The sequence below is a fragment of the Zonotrichia leucophrys genome, chromosome 6 (genome assembly GCF_028769735.1).
Source record: "Zonotrichia leucophrys gambelii isolate GWCS_2022_RI chromosome 6, RI_Zleu_2.0, whole genome shotgun sequence".
Taxonomy (NCBI): domain Eukaryota; kingdom Metazoa; phylum Chordata; class Aves; order Passeriformes; family Passerellidae; genus Zonotrichia; species Zonotrichia leucophrys.
Window position 1 is genome coordinate 868759 of NC_088176.1, and position 17752 is coordinate 886510.

The 17752-nt window shown below is 49.2% G+C and overlaps 1 long non-coding RNA gene across 1 annotated transcript; it reads left to right on the plus strand.

Moving 5' to 3' along the window:
- Nucleotides 1-8152: 8152 nt before the first annotated feature.
- LOC135449877 (uncharacterized) lies at nucleotides 8153-16945 on the plus strand. The gene is made up of 4 exons (XR_010440872.1): nucleotides 8153-8274; nucleotides 8499-8579; nucleotides 15355-15443; nucleotides 16370-16945. It is a non-coding gene; the product is annotated as an uncharacterized LOC135449877 (long non-coding RNA).
- Nucleotides 16946-17752: the final 807 nt, after the last annotated feature.

The window sequence follows — 17752 nt, forward strand, 5'->3', positions numbered from 1 at the left end:
ATCCACTGCTTGATTTGAGAATATCAGATGGAATAAATAACATGAGCAGGAGCTGAAAGAGAAATGTCAGAGGAGGCAGAGGCTGGGATTGGGAGGAGTGGGACTGGTTTGTGGAGGGACAATGGCAGGGGTGACAGGAGCCACCAACCTTCTCTGTCACCTGAAGGCTGCTGTGCATTAACCTGCTCCTGATGCCACTAATTACACACTAATTACCCATTAACTGTGAGCATTAACCTGCTCCTGATGCCGCTAATTACAGCCCTCACATTAAGGAGAGCATTAATCTGCTCGTGGCCACCACTAGTTACACCCTGAGCACCCCATGGAACATCTCATGGAACAGAGCCTCACCAGGGTGGCTTCATGTCCTGGAGGAGGAGGATGGAGCTTGGGGAAGGCAACTGGAGGGAACACTGGGAATATCTTATTTAGAACAAGCCCCTGAACTTCCCTTTATGGGTTCCCCGGGCAATGGGGACCTGCAGGAGCAGAAGGACAGCCAGGGATGTGGATTTTTGTGGTCATACACTCCCCCACTCCCCTCTTTAAGTAGATGAAAAGGCCTAATTGGTTTGCCTGGAAGAGAAAAGAGCTCAAGCTGCTTACAGAGCAAACAACAATAATTTGCTTTTCCCCTTTATTCAGGAGAGCTCCAACGTTAGGAGAGCACTCTCAATCCCTGTTTATTCTCCTCACAAACAAGCCCTGCGCTGCTGTTCTGTCAGGCTACAAAGCACAACCCCTGCTAAACTGGGCTTTAATAACTGAATGGATTCCAGGGGAGGCAGGGCAGGGCATCTGCTCCTGTCCCAGATGAGGAACCCACGGGGCTCCTGCTGGACACAGGCTGGGAATGGGCCCAGCTCTGCCCAGCCCCTGAGCTTGGGGTGGAGGGAGCAGGGGGGCCTTTGGGATGGCAGAACCCCAGAATGCCAGAATGGACTGGGCTGGTTCTGCTCCCAGCTCCTGGTTCTGCCCCCAGCCCCAACTGGAAGCTGGTGGAACCCTTGGAGAATCCCTGAGCCCCCTGGGGTGAATGTTTGGGTGTGAATTCCCATTCCCATCCATTGTAAGAAACCCTCTGGCTGTCAGAGCTGTGCCAAGAGGAGCCATCCCCTCAGGGAGCAGGGAAAGGGGAGACACAAAGCCCTGGATGGTGATTTTCATCTGCAGATAAATCCTCCTCTGGAGCATTCAGGAGATCCCAGCGTGGCTGGAGCTCCAGTGCCTTTCACACAGCAGAATTTATTTCCCTTTCAAGATCCTGGCAGCTGCAGGAGACTGCTGGAGCTCCACATCAAAGGCCAGCCCAGGAGCTGGGGATGAGCTGGGAACAAAGGCACCAGGTAACAGGGAAATGGAGGGGAGCTGTGGAAATGGAAATCCCTTCATGAACGTTTCATTCCAGGGCTGGGGTGCAACCCTTCATCGCTTTTTGTGGTGCTGACTGACTCTTGCAGCTCCCAAAATTCACATCAGATAAACCCAGGTGTTTCTCTCCTCAGCTGCTGTTGTCCTCAGGGTTCCTCGGAACTCTGGATTTTTTGATTTTTTAGGATTTTACAGGAACATTGACACACACCATGTTCTTCTTCACCTACCACAATGCTCTTTGAGGTGCCTTCACTTCTTGCAAGGTGACAAAATCTGTTCCAGGCAAAAGGAGGGGAATTTCCCTCCTCACCCTGAATTATTCCCCAGCTGGGTGAAGGAAACCTCTTGGGTTTGTCTCCAGCCCTGACACACGAGGCTGTATGTGGGGTTTTCCTTCTGAGGATTCAAACCAGCAGGGTCATCCCTCTGGGTTTCCAGGCCTGATGAAGAGCTGCCTGCTGGGATCTGTGGAAGCTCCAGGGGTTGCAGAGGTTGTTGTGGAGCTGCTGGGTGAGGCAGCACAGCTGAGAGGTTCTTGTGAAAAATGTGTATTTTATGGTTGGCTTTTGGCAAATATTAAAATGAATATTATATGTGTTGTGTTAGAAAGTGATGCGGTGTTAATTCTCTTAAGTACTGTGTTAAATACAGTTTTAGATTATAAAATTTGTTAAAATAGAAATGATGCTATGTAGGATACTTTTTTAAAGAAAAGACTCACAGTGAGATAGCAGCCACAGGATACCTGAATGTTTCAAAGAAAGGGAGCAATAAATTCCCTATCAGGAGAATTGAAATTCCCGCCTTGAAGGCGCTGTCAGGATTCAGAGGAAGAAGCTGACACTGCCCAGCCAGAATCCTGTGTTTGAATGGAATTTATGCATCATGGATGAGGTGTATGAATATGCAACAGGCTGTTGCATTTAAGGGTTAATCCTCTGTTAATGTGGGGCCTTTTTTGGGCTTATTTTGCTCAGAAAAAGGTACCCGGACTGTCCATAACTCATTGTTTCTATTATCTCATATTGTCCTAATTCAAATTGTCCAAATTACTATTACTCTCATTGTGTTACTACTTTTATAACCATTTTATTACTATTAAACTTCTAAAATTTTAAAAACAAGTGATGGGCATTTTGCACAGTGCTCGTGGGGAAACCTCATTGAGCCCAGCCAGGAGCCTTCCCCTGGCTCTGTGTTTCCTACAAAAAGGTCAGACAAACAGGATTTAAATGGGATTTTAAACAGGAAAATTACATCCAGTGTTACTGCATTGTAATACCTAATGTGAAACACCTTTTATTGGATTACCATGCAATTTATGGTCGCCAGTAGCACGTGGTCAGTCCTGGCTGCAGCTGCAGCAGAGGGCAGGGATGGATGGGATTTTGGGAATTAGGGATTGTTCCCAGGAGGGTGGGCAGGCCCTGGGTCCCTGAAGTGCCCAAGGCCAGGCTGGATGAGCCTTGGAGCACCCTGGCATGGTGGAAGGTCCCAAATTCAAAGGCACTTTGCCTGTAAGAGCTGCGAGATTAGAAAAGGAGAATTTCACTGAATGAATGTAGGGATGAAGCAATACATATTTTTATTTCTACCTATTTGAGTATATAGAACTGCTTTATTTATATTGAAATTGATATATTTTTTATTTGACTCCAAGTCCTTCACAAGAGCTCATCCCACCCTTGTCTCTGGGCACATCCTTACAGTAAGAAAATGATTCATCTGACACACAGGAGAGCAGAGGGAAACAGGTAAATCATTTTATAAAATAACATCTCACATTTTCTGTATCTATTTTTTATATAGTTCATATAAAATAACAGGTCTAAACACTCCAGTTTGCTGTGGAGCTTATTGAATATCACTGATTCTTTTTTCTAAACCACATATTAAATAGCTTCTATCACTTCCTAAAGCTTTAAGCTCAGTCTTAGTTAAGTCCTGCCCTGAAATGTCAATTAGCCTTATCAAATATGACATAATTGTCTCACAGCCTGAATTTCCCCGTGACTTCCAGGGAGTTATGGCCCCATTATCCCATTGCAGAGCCTCAGAGCTGGGCTGTGAGCTGAGGGATGGATGCAGCCGGCAGAGCTGCTCTGTAATGTCAGCAGAGCTGCCAAGGAGCTCTTGCTTTGCTGGGAATGGGGACATTGCCATCACATCCCTATGGTGCTGTGCTGTGCTGTCAGAAAAACTTGGGATTTGTGGCTGCCTCCTGCAGGGGCTCTGCTGAGGGGCCTTTATTCCATTTATTCACTCACATTGGCACCACAGGTCCATCACAGGTATCTCAGCCTGGGTGAGAAGAACTTCCCAAAGCTCCATGGAAGTGCCTGATGAGACAATCCTTGGGAAGAGCCCTGGAGCTGGCACGTGGAACCCCCAAATGGCCTCATTAGGGCTTTTTATTCAGCCCAGTCTGGGGACTTTTCTTGTCACTTGTCTCAGGCCTCATTTCCAGAATGTCTTTATTAAATCTGCTGAAACCAGAACTGGGCAGGCTGAGGGAACCCACGGATCCTGAAGCCCAGGAGAGGATTCTGATCTCAGGGAGTCACAGAATCCCTCTGTTGGAAAAACCCTCCAGGCTTTGGTTCCAGATGTCCCCAGGTGCCACCTCCAGTGCCACCTCCTATTGTAAATCAAAGGTGACTTCGACAAAGGGGAGATTGTCACAGACATCTTTTTATGAAAAATCCTTTCCTTAGGATTTTTCCTCCTGAGAAGCTGGGAGGCCTCAGGAACAAAATGCAAACAATGGTTATCTGCTGCTGTGGAATGCAACAGGTGCATCTGGGATTGGTCTTGTGTGGTTGTTTCTAATTAATGGCCAATCACTGTCCAGCTGTCCAGACTGTCTCAGTCATTCACAAGATTTTATTATCATTCCTTTCTATTCCTTGCAAGCCTTCTGATGAAATCCTTTCTTCTATTCTTTTAGTACAGTTTTAATATAATATATATCATAAAATAATAAATCAGCCTTGTGAAACATGGAGTCAGATCCTCGTCTCTTCCCCAGTCCAAAAACCCCTGTGAACACCATCACAGGAGAGGATGATGAGGAGGGCTCCATGGATATCAGAAGGCTAATTAATGACTTTATTACAGGAGGACAGCCCAGGGGTGCTGTTGGAGCCCCAAAGGTGGCCTGGGATGAGCAGCTGGGTGAATTCTGGGGGAGGCAGACGTGTGCCAGCAGCCTGGGAGGGGAAAATGAACTGTTTGGTGCTGGTTTTTCCCAATAGGCTGTAGGCAGCACAGGTAAGGGGGGACTGTCCTGGGAATTCCCGCCCTGCTCTCAGCACTGGTGTGGGCAGCAATCAGAGTTATTTCAGCCCAAGCAAATAACAGCTCCTGAGATCTCTGTGAAGCACAAAATCTCCCTCAGTAGCCACATAAACACGAGCCAGGAGCAGGGAAAGCCAAGGTGGTTGGTGCTTGAAGGTTCCCACAGACCAACCCATCCATCCTGTCTAACAGGCAGGACAAACAGCCTTGGCCCTCTAAAACACTTGGATTTATTGACTGACAGCCTCCTAAGCAGCCCCAAGTTTAATCTGGAGGCTGTCAGGGAGCAGGGCTGAGTCCCTGCGCATCCATCAGGCACAAACTGGCAGCTTGGCACGAGGGACAGGTTTGTTCTGCGCTTTCCTTTCTGGCTGCAGGTCACAAACTGTGTGTCCCCAATGTCCCTGGGTGTGGGCAGAGCCCTCCCCTGCCCTGTGCTCACACCCAGCTCCTGTGGGATGGGATCCCTGGCAGGGTTGGGTGGAATGGGGAACCCAAGCCCAGCCCCTCTCCAGCCCTGAGCCCCTGCTGCTGTCACAAGGGGCAGGAGGGGGGTCTGCTGGCCCCCCTGTGGTCCCTCAAAGCCAGCACAGAAGTCTCAGGTCTCTGTGGTTGACATGACCCTGAGGTATTGAAAAGTCATTTTTTTCCCAGCCCCACGACCAAAGAAGAAGCAGAGGTTCCTCAGTTCTGCTTTTCAGGGTTGTTTATTTTCCTTTATCTATTCCACTTTTTCTCTGACCTGCTGAGATCTGTCCTGCAGGTTGGTTTGAGGCACAGTCCCTGCCCTTGGGGTGGTGTTGGCTTTTTATACCGGGAACTACGTGTGCTTTATTTACAATAATTTCCCAATCCCTATCCCCTATGTTAGACAGTCTGTCTGTGCTCTAAACCAATCCAGAGGTGCCACCATCACACAGAAGATGGAGGACAAGAAGAAGAAGGACAGGACATGCCCAGATTCCTCCATCTTGTCTCTTTAACCCCCATTCTAAATCCCCAAAATTCTACATTTTCACCCTGTGACAAATTCACTGTCATTCTACCCAAACCCCTGTGGCCTGTAACTCCTCACACAAAGTTGGGAATTGTTTCCATGTGTTAAAATCCAAGGCACAGGTGTTTGTGACTCTGTGCCAGGGTCTGGAGCCACCCAGGGCAGCCAGAGCAATGTCTGGGTCCAACACAATGCCATCAATGGGCTTCCTTCAAAACAAGCAATGCCCTTTATATTTCACCTCTGGCTCTTTCCCATCCCTTCTCCCGAATCTTTTGGGCTTGCTAAGGAGGCCTGGGAGCGGTTTTTGGCTTTCTTTTCTCAGGCAAGGACATTGGATAGACACCAAAACACTCCAGCTGCAGCAAAATTCAGGAGCATTAATGAGCAAAGGCTTCCAGGATCATGGAGTCCAAGGCAGCAGTGGGATTTGGGAATGGCACAATGGGATTTGGGAATGGCAGGAGGGGCTGTCCAAGGCACACTGGGATTTGGGAATGGCAGGAGGGGCTGTCCAAGGCACACTGGGATTTTTGGGAATGGCACACCTGGATTTGGGAATGGCAGGAGGAGCTGTCCAAGGCACACTGGGATTTTTGGGAATGGCACAATGGGATTTGGGAATGGCAGGAGGAGCTGTCCAAGGCACACTGGGATTTGGGAATGGCAGAAGGGGCTGTCCAAGGCACACTGGGATTTTTGGGAACGGCACACAGGGATTTGGGAATGGCAGGAGGAGCTGTCCAAGGCACACTGGGATTTTTGGGAATGGCACAATGGGATTTGGGAATGGCAGGAGGGGCTGTCCCAGCTCTGGCCCTGCGTGTTGCCCTTGCCCAGGCTCTGGAGCAGCTGACCTTAGGAAAGGAGGAGATTCCTCCTCAGAAAGCTGCAGGGAGTGTTTGCATAGAGCAGCTTTTACCTGCTACAAGCAATCCCATAAATCCTCTCCTGGAAATAATAAGACCCAGTAGAATAGCAGTGCAAGGCTCGCAGCTCCTGCCCAGGAGCTGTTTTCCATGTGAAAACACACAAAGCCCATCAAAGGCTCCATTCCAGCTTTTATGGGAAGGTTCAGTGTCGTTTAACAAAGGATAACAACAGCAAATCCATGGGGGGAGGGAGGGAGAGAGGCAAGTTTGCTGTGTAATATAAATTACCTGGTTGTTGAGGTAATTACCTAAATTACCTGTGCAATATAAATTACCTGGAGTGAATGATGCCTTTTAGCCTAATGAATCCCCTTGGTTTACACAAAATGTGGGATCTTTATTGAGTGGTGTCCCATCAGTCACTGTCAGGCTGGGGGGGAGCTGCTCAGGAAACTCTCCTGTCCCGTTTGGGTTAGTTCTGCCATTCAGGGGATGTTTCTGTTGCTGTGGGTTTGTGTGGGGTGGGTGAGGGAATCAAACAAGTGTTTGCATCCTGCCCCCACCCTGCCATCAGCAATTAATCCATTAATTAAATGAGTGTAGGGATAAGGCAATGCATATCTATATTTCTATTTTAGTATATAGCATTGTTATATATTGAAATGGATTATTTATTGAAAATTGATTATCAATATTGAAATTTATTATTTATATGGAAATTAATATATTTTTTTATTCCACTCCAAGAGCCCATCCCACCTTTGTTTCTGGGCACAGTAAGAAAGTGATTCATCTGACACACAGGAGACCAGGAGAAAACATGTAAATCATTTTGCAAAAGAACATCTCATGTCTTCTGTATCTATTTTTTACATATTTCATATAAAATAACAGGTCAAACCCCAGTTTGCTGTGGAGCTCATTGAATATCACTGATTCTTTTTTCCAAACTACATTTGAAACAGTTGGCACCAGCAGGGTCCCCCCAGCCCCTGTGCCAGGGAGCTGGGTTCAGCTGCAGGTGGTTCCCTCATTAACCTCATTTCTGTAAAAAGGCCAGGAAAGAGGCAAAGGGAGCAGGAGGGAGCCCAGGTGGGAAGGTGAGTGAGATTGATCCCTGCTTCTGCAGGATTTCACTTGGATCTGGGGGGGTTTGGATCCAGGGAGTGCTGCAGGTTCATGGGCTTGGAGAAACCCCCCAAATCCAAGCTGTGCCTGTCCCCTGCTTGTCACCAGCCCAGAGCCATGCCCAGTTTTCCCAGTTTTGGACACAATAAATGCTCCATGCCCAGTTTTCCCAGTTTATCCACAATAACTGCTCCATGCCCAATTTTCCCAGTTTTTCCGCAATAAATGCTCCATGCCCAGTTTTCCCAGTTTTGCCCACAATAACTGCTCCATGCCCAGTTTTCCCAGTTTTGCCCACAATAACTGCTCCATGCCCAGTTTTCCCAGTTTTGCCCACAATAACTGCTCCATGCCCAGTTTTCCCAGTTTATCCACAATAACTGCTCCATGCCCAGTTTTCCCAGTTTATCCACAATAACTGCTCCATGCCCAATTTTCCCAGTTTTTCCGCAATAAATGCTCCATGCCCATGTTTTCCATGGGAGCTGCTGCCAGTGTCTGGAGGGGCAGGGGAAGGAGCCCCAGCCCATCCTCTCCTGGGGATTGTCTCTGCTGCCTGTGCTCAGCATGGAACAAACACTGCACACGTGTTAATATTTAAAGGTGCTGTAAAATTGTGTTTGCTTTGAAGGCAGAGCATATTAGCAAAGGAAAAAAAGAAAAAAAAAATCTCGTGCTCCTTAAGCAGTTTCATCTTTATTGACTTTGGTTTTTAAGTGAGCTGACAGCACGGGGAGTGACAGTGACAATTTGGGAGCTGCTGGGGAGCCAGTAATGCCTGGATTTGGAACGGTTTGGGCAAACCAGCTGCTTTTTTTGTTTTTCAGGAGCTGTGCCAGTTAACGTTTCCAGCAGAGCTGCAGAGGGCTGAGGGCAGTGTCAGGGTGACACACGGTGCTGGCAGGCAGGTACAGAGCCCTTGGGCATTCTCAACATTACTCCTCTAAGGTGACAAAAACATTGCTTGATTTGGCATAAAAAGCCCATCAGAGCTGTGGGAGGTGAAGTGATATTCCTGCAGGCAGGCTTTAAAAACCTGAGCTACTTCCCCATTGTCCACTTGCTTCCCCTGTAAAACACCATTTATTTATTAATTCTCACTTCCATTTATTCCAAGTGCAGCTTCCCCAGCTCGTGGGTGTAGATGTCAGACTGCATCCTCCACAGGCACAGATAAATCACTTTTACTGCCCCTTCCCTGCTGCTGGCACTCGTGCTGGAATTCCAAACACATTCCATGAGATTTTGTGTGCTCTGCCAGCTCAGAGCAGGGGGAGTTCCAGCTCCTGCTTCCCTTCACAACGAATTCATCCTGAGCCAGGACAGCTCGGGCTGGAACAGGAGCCCTGTAATTATCAATTATGCCCTTTCAGATAAGCCCGGAGGCACTCGGTTTTTCTGTCTCATTGTAAGGCAATTTTCTGGGGGAGCAGATGAAGCAGTGCCCAAAGGGAAGGGATTTCTCAGATGGGATAAGTGAGATAACTTCCTGGGCCTGATGCTTTCCTATTATTTGTGACTCCTTGGGTGATTTCTTGGAGTGTTAAAGGCAATAAAAGCTGGCATCAGTCATCAGAGTGGAAGTGAAGTGGGGCAAGGCTGCTCTGTTCTTGTGCACACCCATACAACCAGGACAGTGTGCAGGCTTCAAGATTTATATTGCCAGAGAATATCCTGCAGGAAATGTGTGTCCAAAAGAGAAATCAGAGCTTTTACAGCCTCTGTTTGTTCCTGGAGCAAGCTGTCAGTTTGCAGGCAGACAAACCTGGAGCTGCTCCTCCAAAACCTCCCACCCCTGCAGCCACAGGGAGGGAAAACAGCCCAGGCAGGGAATAACTGGGGATTTTCACCTCCTCCCTCCTTGAAAGGTGTGGTGGTGTTTGCAGGGGTCCCAGGATGAGGGAAGGGATGAGGATCTGAGTCTGTGTTTCAGAAGGCTGATTTATTATTTTATGATATATATTATATTAAAACTATACTAAAAGAATAGAAGAAAGGATTTCATCAGAAGGCTTGCAAGGAATAGAAAGGAATGATAATAAAATCTTGTGAATGACCCAGACACCTGGGAATGGATGTGGGGGAACCCCAGGCTGGGATCCTTGGGGGGCTGGAAGGTGGGTGGGTGCTGGGCAGGGCAGGGGTCCTGGAGGGCTCAGGGGATGGAGCTGTCCCCCCTGCTCTGCCTGACTCTGCTGCTTGCAAGCTGCTCATGGATTATATTTAATTTTATTTATATCTGTTGTATGGAATGTTTTATTATCATATATAATAATAGAATGTATTTGGTTGTGTTTAATGGGAATATTTGGCTGCGAGCTGGAGCTCTCCTGAATGCTCTGTCACTGCTCTGCCCTTCCCGAGGGAATCCTAAGGATGATAAAACTTGGAAAAATGTAACCTAAAACATTATAAAGATGACAAATGTTCCTGTTGATTATGATGAAACTTTAAGAGGTTTTTATCAGAAAATCCTGGTGGTGTAATTTTAATTTTTCATAAACTCTACCCTGGGTGCAGCTTCCTAAACCAGCGTGTTCCAACCCTGCTGAGGTCTCTTTGTGTTCTGCAAGCTGTTGTGGGCAACAAATAATATTAAAATTAATATTACACTTCTTTTGTTTCCCCTCTCCTGAGGGAGAGAGCACATTTCTTGTTTCCTCCTGTATCAGAAGCTGTAATGTGAAATATTTCAGTGTGTGTGTGATGAATGGGTTTCAGCTCCCAGCCCAGGATCTGCCTTGGCACCATCTGTGCATGGATTTCTCTGCAGGTTGGGGTTTCTGAGGAGCAGGATGCCAGGAAAGGGCTGGATCTCCGTCCCTGGAAGGGCTCAGAGCCCTGGGCTGGCTCTGGGTGGGCACAGCAGGAATTTCCCCATGGAAAGGGGGCTCAGGAACTGCCCAGGGAGGGTTGCAGTGCCCATCCCTGGAGGTGGCACCCAGAGCTGGGGACAGGGTGGGGATGGAGCCGTGACAGGGTGCACTCTGGGAGGGCTTTTCCAACCCCAGGGATTCCATAAGAAAATACAAACAATGTCCTGGGACAGAAATCCAGCCTTTTCCAAGTGATGGGCAGGAATTCAGGGTCATGGCCTCACCCAATCCCCAGCCCTGCTGGGTGGCTGCTGCAATGTGTCTCTGGGTTTAATTGCTGGCAGTAATTAACCGTGGAGGCAGCTGTCGTTAATTATCCCCTGTAATGAGGCAGCCTGTCCTGCGGGCTCCTGCCAGCAGGATCTGCACATCTGGAGCTCCCTGCTCACCTCTGCACCCCTGCAGCAGCTGCTGGAGCCTGCCCCAGGTGAGCAGCCCCAGGTGAGCCATCCCCACCTGCCCCAGGTGAGCAGCCCCAGGTGGGCCATCCCCACCTGCCCCAGCCCTGCAGGAACCCCCAGAGCTGCCTGGGAAGGTGAAACGTTTGGGAATCCTGTCTGGAGATGTTCAGGAGCTTTGGGGAGCTGTTGCAGACACCTTTTATGGAAAATCCTTTCCTTAGGATTTTTCCTCCTGAGAAGCTGGGAGGCCTCAGGAACAAAATGCAAACAATGGTTATCTGCTGCTGTGGAATGCAACAGGTGCATCTGGGATTGTTTCTAATTAATGGCCAATCACAGTCAGCTGGCTCCGACTGTCTGTGCAAGACACAAACCTTTGTTATTCATTCTTTCTTTTTCTATTCTTAGCCAGCCTTCTGATGAAATCCTTTCTTCTATTCTTTTAGTATAGTTTTAATATAATATATATCATAAAATAATAAATCAGCTTCTGAAACATGGAGTCAGATCCTCCTCTCTTCCCTCATCCTCAGACCCCTGTGAACATCACAAGGAGCACGGGCAGAGCTCTGCCAGGGAGGGTTCAGGGCTGCAAAGGGATTGCAGGAATGGCCCAGCCCTCAGTGCTGAGGATGTGTTACTTCCCCTAGAAAGTTTTGGTGTGGTTTTTCAGCCTTCAAAAGGTTTTGAACAATTTGTTCTTCCAACACAGCTGATCTTTCCTTCTTGCAGGTTTATTCCGTGGAATTCTGGTTGGCATTTGTTGTGAAACACCAAATATCAAAGTTATATTCCCTATAAATTGCCTTTGTAGGCCCAGAGATCATTTGTTCAAAGGAATGTGATTGAGGGGGATCCATTCTCATCCCTTCCCAGAGCCATTGTGGGAGTTAATGCTCTGCATCAGCGTGGCACCCCAATCCCCACACCAGCAATATCTGAGAATGATGAGTGTGTGTGTGTTTAACAGGTGCAACTAAACCTGCAAAAAAGAGAGCAGAATCCATCAAACCCATCAACCCTTCTGCTTTGTGAAGATGCTAAACAGAAGTCACTTTATCAAATCAAAACAAATGGCATTTTCATAAGAGAGAGTAATAGGGAATTATTTTATTTGCTGCAGGAAATGATTGCCAGGCTCCTGCAGGAGGCTGGGAGCGATGTGCACTTGTACAACACCGAGCAGGCAGAGATACAATCACATTATGGGGCTTGTTGGAGCATTTGTTCCAATAAAAGCAGCGTGGGGCTCCATCCATCACAGCTCCCAGCACTGACACGGGCTCCTCTGTCACCTTTAGGCACAGCAAATAACGCTGGAAAGAGCTGCTGCTCCCTCCAGAGCTGGGCTTGGCTCTTCATTAGCTCAGCTCTGGAGCACAAAGCCCTTCTGATGGCTCTGGGGGCTCAGGGCCATTTATTGCCTTCAGTTCCATGCTGGGAATGGATCCTGAGCCTTGGGGAGAGCTTGGGGCACTGCTGGGGAAACCTGGGGTGCAGGAAGGCCTCAGTCACCTTCCTGGGGCTCTGAGGGCACACCTGGGCCTGGAACTCCTTCCTGGGGCTCTGAGGGGACACCTGGGCCTGGAACTCCTTCCTGGGGCTCTGGGGGACACCTGGGCCTGGAACTCCTTCCTGGGGCTCTGGGGGACACCTGGGCCTGGAACTCCTTCCTTGGGTTCTACTGGACACCTGGGCCTGGAGCTCCTTCCTGGGGCTCTGGGGGCACACCTGGGCCTGGAGCTCCTTCCTGGGGCTCTGGGGGCACACCTGGGCCTGGAGCTCCTTCCTGGGGCTCTGGGGGCACACCTGGGCCTGGAGCTCCTTCCTGGGGCTCTACTGGGACACCTGGGCCTGGAACTCCTTCCTGGGGCTCTGGGGGGACACCTGGGCCTGGAACTCCTTCCTGGGGCTCTACTGGGACACTGGGCCTGGAACTCCTTCCTGGGGCTCTGGGGGACACCTGGGCCTGGAACTCCTTCCTTGGGCTCTGGAAAGACACCTGGGCCTGGAGCTCCTTCCTGGGACACCTGGGGGGCTCACCTGGACAGGGGAAGGTTGGGGTGAGCTCAGAGTGGCCCCACAGCACCTGAAGGAGCCACAGGAGAGATGGAGAGGGACTGGGGACAAGGGATAGAGGGACAGGACACAGGGAATGGCTCCCAGTGCCAGAGGACAGGGTTGGATGGGATATTGGGAATTGTTCCCTGGCAGGGCTGGATGGGAGATTGGGAATTGTTCCCTGGCAGGGTGGGCAGCCCTGGCACAGGTGCCCAGAGCAGCTGTGGCTGCCCCTGGATCCCTGGCAGTGCCCAAGGCCAGGCTGGACATTGGGAGCACCTGGGACAGTGGGAGGTGTCCCTGCCTGTCTGTGTGAGAGCTGGCACTGGGTGAAGTGGCATCATTGCTTTGATTCACCATTTCTGGGGGCTGGAATAGGGAAAAAATCTGAAATCCTCTCTCTGCTATTGGTAAGGTTAAGACTGTTAAGATTATTGATAAAATAATGTTAAGATACTGATAAGATTCCTGTGGGAGTGTTGTCACAGAGCAATGTGGGGTTTATGGTATTTTTACCAAGAGGGGGCTGTGAAATCTCATTTCACAGAAGGTGCTGAGCAGGAAGGGACCCACAGGGACTCCCCAGTGCAGCCCCTGGCCCTGCCCAGCAATGCCCCTGTGCCTGGGAGGAGCTGCAAAGCCTGTCTGAGGGAATTCCAGCCTGGGCAAGGGGAGGCTCAGGACACTGAGGGGGCCCAGGGTGATCCCTGGTGTGGAAGGGACACAGCCACCTGTCCTTGCCCTCTGTCTGTGGCTGAGAAACCCTCCTGGAGCCAGGGCTGTGCTCCCAGCCCCAGCTCTAAAGGAAAGTGACTTTGCACAGGGCTCTCTGAGCATTTCCACAGCGAGGATTTGCGCTCTCACGTTTGGCTGTGCAGGTGCTGGCAGCCACACACGTGACAGAGATCCCCACATGAAAGCTCTTCCCAGTTCAATTTTTAATTGTGCTTTATGGGTAAAAGGAGTCTCTACATCAGTGCAGTCTAATAGCATTGATTTCAGCATGGAGTTATCAATTATTATTCAGAATTCTCTGTTATCTCGCTGCAGCTCTGCAGGCTGAGCTGATAATTCAGTGTTCCATGTGATAGCCTTTAACCACCATCACTGTCAGAGCCAGCTCCTGGGTGAGATCCCAGCTTTTCCTGGTGTGCTCCCTGGGTAAACAAGGCATTTGTTGCTTTGACAGGGAGGGGATGCACTGAGAACTCTCTCCCTTGTGATGGTGTTTGCAGAGTCAGCTGCCCCAGAAATAACAACTGAGAGCAGTTCTGGGCTGCAGGAGGGGTGGCTGCTGTGATCCCATTGCAGGGAAAGGGGAACTGCAGCAAAACCCCACCAGGGCTTGGAACATTTCACCTGAGCAAGAAAACTCCACCAGGACTTGGAACATTACACCTGAGCAGTGGGGAATGCTGAAGGTGCAGAACTGAGTCTGTGGAGCTGGAAATGCCCTGGATCCCTGGAGAAATGCCCAGAATCCCAGCCTGGTCTGGGTTTCAGGGACCCCAAATCCCCCCCAGTGCCACCCCTGCCATGGCAGGGACACCTTCCCCTGTCCCAGGTGCTCCCAATGTCCAGCCTGGCCTGGGGCACTGCCAAGGCAAGATGCAATTCTGTTTGTGCATAAGGAAATTCAGGAAGGCCAGTTCCCTGACGAACTGTGTGCTGGGAGGGCAGTGAGAATTTCCTCTTTCCAGCATGAGTTATTCCTTTCATTTCCCCCCTCCTTTCAGTCTGTTGTAACCATAACTTTATTTAAAAGCCGCTTTTCTTTCCAGTGTGACTGCAATAATTTCTTAAAGAACATATTTTAATAGCTTGCCTATATGCTCAGGATTTCTGTTTGCTCCCATAATTGCTCCTTAATTATTTTCCAATTGCTGAAACAACAGTTTTCACAGTTTATTAAAAAGCCTTTTTGAAAGCGCTCCCCCAAGGCATTGTCAGGTTTTATGGCTGTCACTAACAGCCAGAGCAAGTGAATAATCAGCACCAGGGCTGGTGGCAGCAGCAGTGCCAGGGCAGCTCCTGCAGCTCCTGCCTCTTTGGGGCTACCTAAAACCAGAGCCAGACAGAATTCAGGGAATAAAGAGAGAGAGAGAGTTAAGGAATAAAATTAAGGAATTAAAATTGAGGAATAAAGGAATAAAGTATTTATTGAAGGGCCCTCAGGTGCATTTAGGGCAGGTGAAACCCTCCCAGAAATGGACCATGGGTTTTCACATTTTTATAAGTTTGGGCTATTTGCTTGTTGGGGGTTAATCCTCCAATTACAGCTTCAGCTAATGAAATCATTTACCCCAATTTTCTCCTCCCAAAACTCACTTTTATTTCTATTTCAGGGGCCTGAGACAGTGAGGTGTCCTTGGTTGCCAGGCCTGGAGGGAATTGTTGTGTCTGCCCCAAATGGGGGAGCAGCAGCTCACGCTGGGTATGGAGTTTGGAGTTGTACACTAAAGAATGGCTGGTTACAAATAGATGAAAATACAAAGGTTAAAATCCTAAGGCATCAAAGCAGGGGTGGAATGGGGTGGGCTCCATCCAGCCTGGCCTTGGGCACTGCCAGGGATCCAGGGGCTGCCCCAGCTGTGCCAGGGCCTGCCCACCCTCACAGGGAACAATTCCTGCCCAAAATCCCATTTATTATCCCAATATCCTGCCCCTGGCAGTGGGAGCCATTCCCTTGTGCTCAGACAGAACTTTCCTGTCCTCTTATGACTTTGCAAAGTTCTGAGACAGAGAATCCTAATGAGGGTCCCTAATTAGATTAATTTCCTCCCTGCTCCAGCCCCATGCAGGTTTAAACAAATTACCTGAGAACAGAGAAACCAAACTCCTGTCCCCAGATCCCAGGGATTCAGCAGCACTTCCACTGCCTGCTCTTCATTTTTCACTCCTGGGAAGAGTTATAAGAGTTATGTGTCCTTTTATTAGCTGGGGATGCAGGGATGCTCTACAGCCTCCCATCGCAGCCCCTCACAGGGAAATGGCCAAATGCAGCAACCAAAGAGGGGGTTTTGGGAAGAGAGGTGCAGGCTGTGTGTCTGGGATTGCTGCTGTTAAAGGATAAAATCCTGGGAATTCCATCAGCCCCAGCTTTTCCCCAGGCTGGGGAGCTCCAGCTCTGCCCCTCACCCCCTGTCCCTTTAATTGCCTCTGAACAATCTGATATTCACTGATGGAAACCATGAACAGCCTGAACTCCTCTTTCCAGGGGAACTTTGTGAGTCTGGGTGCTCATTTGTGTCTCCAGATGGACACAAGCCTTTTTTAAACCTGCTAATTGTAACCATTAATAATAAGCCTTTAAGCCTGCTCATTGTAACCATTTCCAGCGGTTTTTGGGTTCGGTTTCAGGTGGAAGAGTCCCTGGGAAGGAAGGCTGCGTTCCCTGCTTTGCTTTTCCTGCAGCCCCAAGATGATGATGCTTAATGGGCACATTTAGGGAGTGCTCGAATCACAGCCCGCGCCTCGCTGGGCTTTTCTCATGGAAAGAAAAGTTGTCATGGAAACGGAGCAGCCGAGCTTTGATCCCGCTGAAGGACCCGCGAGGATGGGAGCAGAGGGGCCCTGCCGGGTCAGGGAGACCTGGCCAGAACCCCAGGGCAGCAGCATCCCTGCTGGGAACAGAGGGGAGGGAATGGGAGCTGAGAGGAGCAGCACCATCCATTCTCAACTCCTGCATCATCCACTCACAGATCCTGCATCATCCACTCACAATTCCATCACTGTCCACTCCCAATTCCTGCATCATCCACTCACAGCTCCTGCATCATTCGCTTCTGACTCCTGCATCATCCACCCAAATTCCATCATCATCCGCTCACAGCTCCTGCATCATCCACTCACAATTCCTGCATCATCCACCCAAATTCCATCATCATCCACTCACAACTCCTGCATCATCCACTCACAATTCCTGTAGCATCCACTCCTGACTCCTGCATCATCCCCAAATTCCTCATGCATCCAATCCTGCATCATCACCCAATTCATATCATCCCTCACAGCTCCTGCATCATCCCCCCAAATTCCATCATTATCCGCTCACAATTCCTGCATCATTCACTCCTAACTCCTGAATTATCCACTCACAACTCCTGCATCATCCACCCAAATTCCATCATTGTCCACTCCCAATTCCTGCATCATCCACTCACAGCTCCTGCATCATTCGCTTCTGACTCCTGCATCATCCACACAAATTCCATCATCATCCACTCCCAGTTCCTGAATTATCCACTCACAATTCCTGCATGATCCACTTGCAATTCTTGCATTATCCACTCATGGTTCTTGCATCATCCACTCCCAATTCCTGCATCATCCATTCCTAATCCCTGCATTATCCACACACAATTCCTGCATCATCCATTCCTAATCCCTGCATTATCCACACACAATCCCTGCATTATCCACTCCCTGTTCCTGCATTATCCACTCACAATTCCTGCATCATCCACCCAAATTCCATCATTATCCACTCACGACTCCCACATTATCGACCCAAATTCCATCATTATCCACCAAAATTCCATCATTATCCACTCAAAATTTCTGCATCATCCTCTCCCAATTCCTGTATGATCCACTCACAGTTCCATCATTATCCACCCAAATCCCATCACCATCCACCCAAATTCCTGCATGATCCCCCAAATTCCATCATTATCCCCCCAAATTCCATCATTATCTGCCCAGATTCCATCACTATCCTGCTCAGCTCAGGGTGTGTGCCTG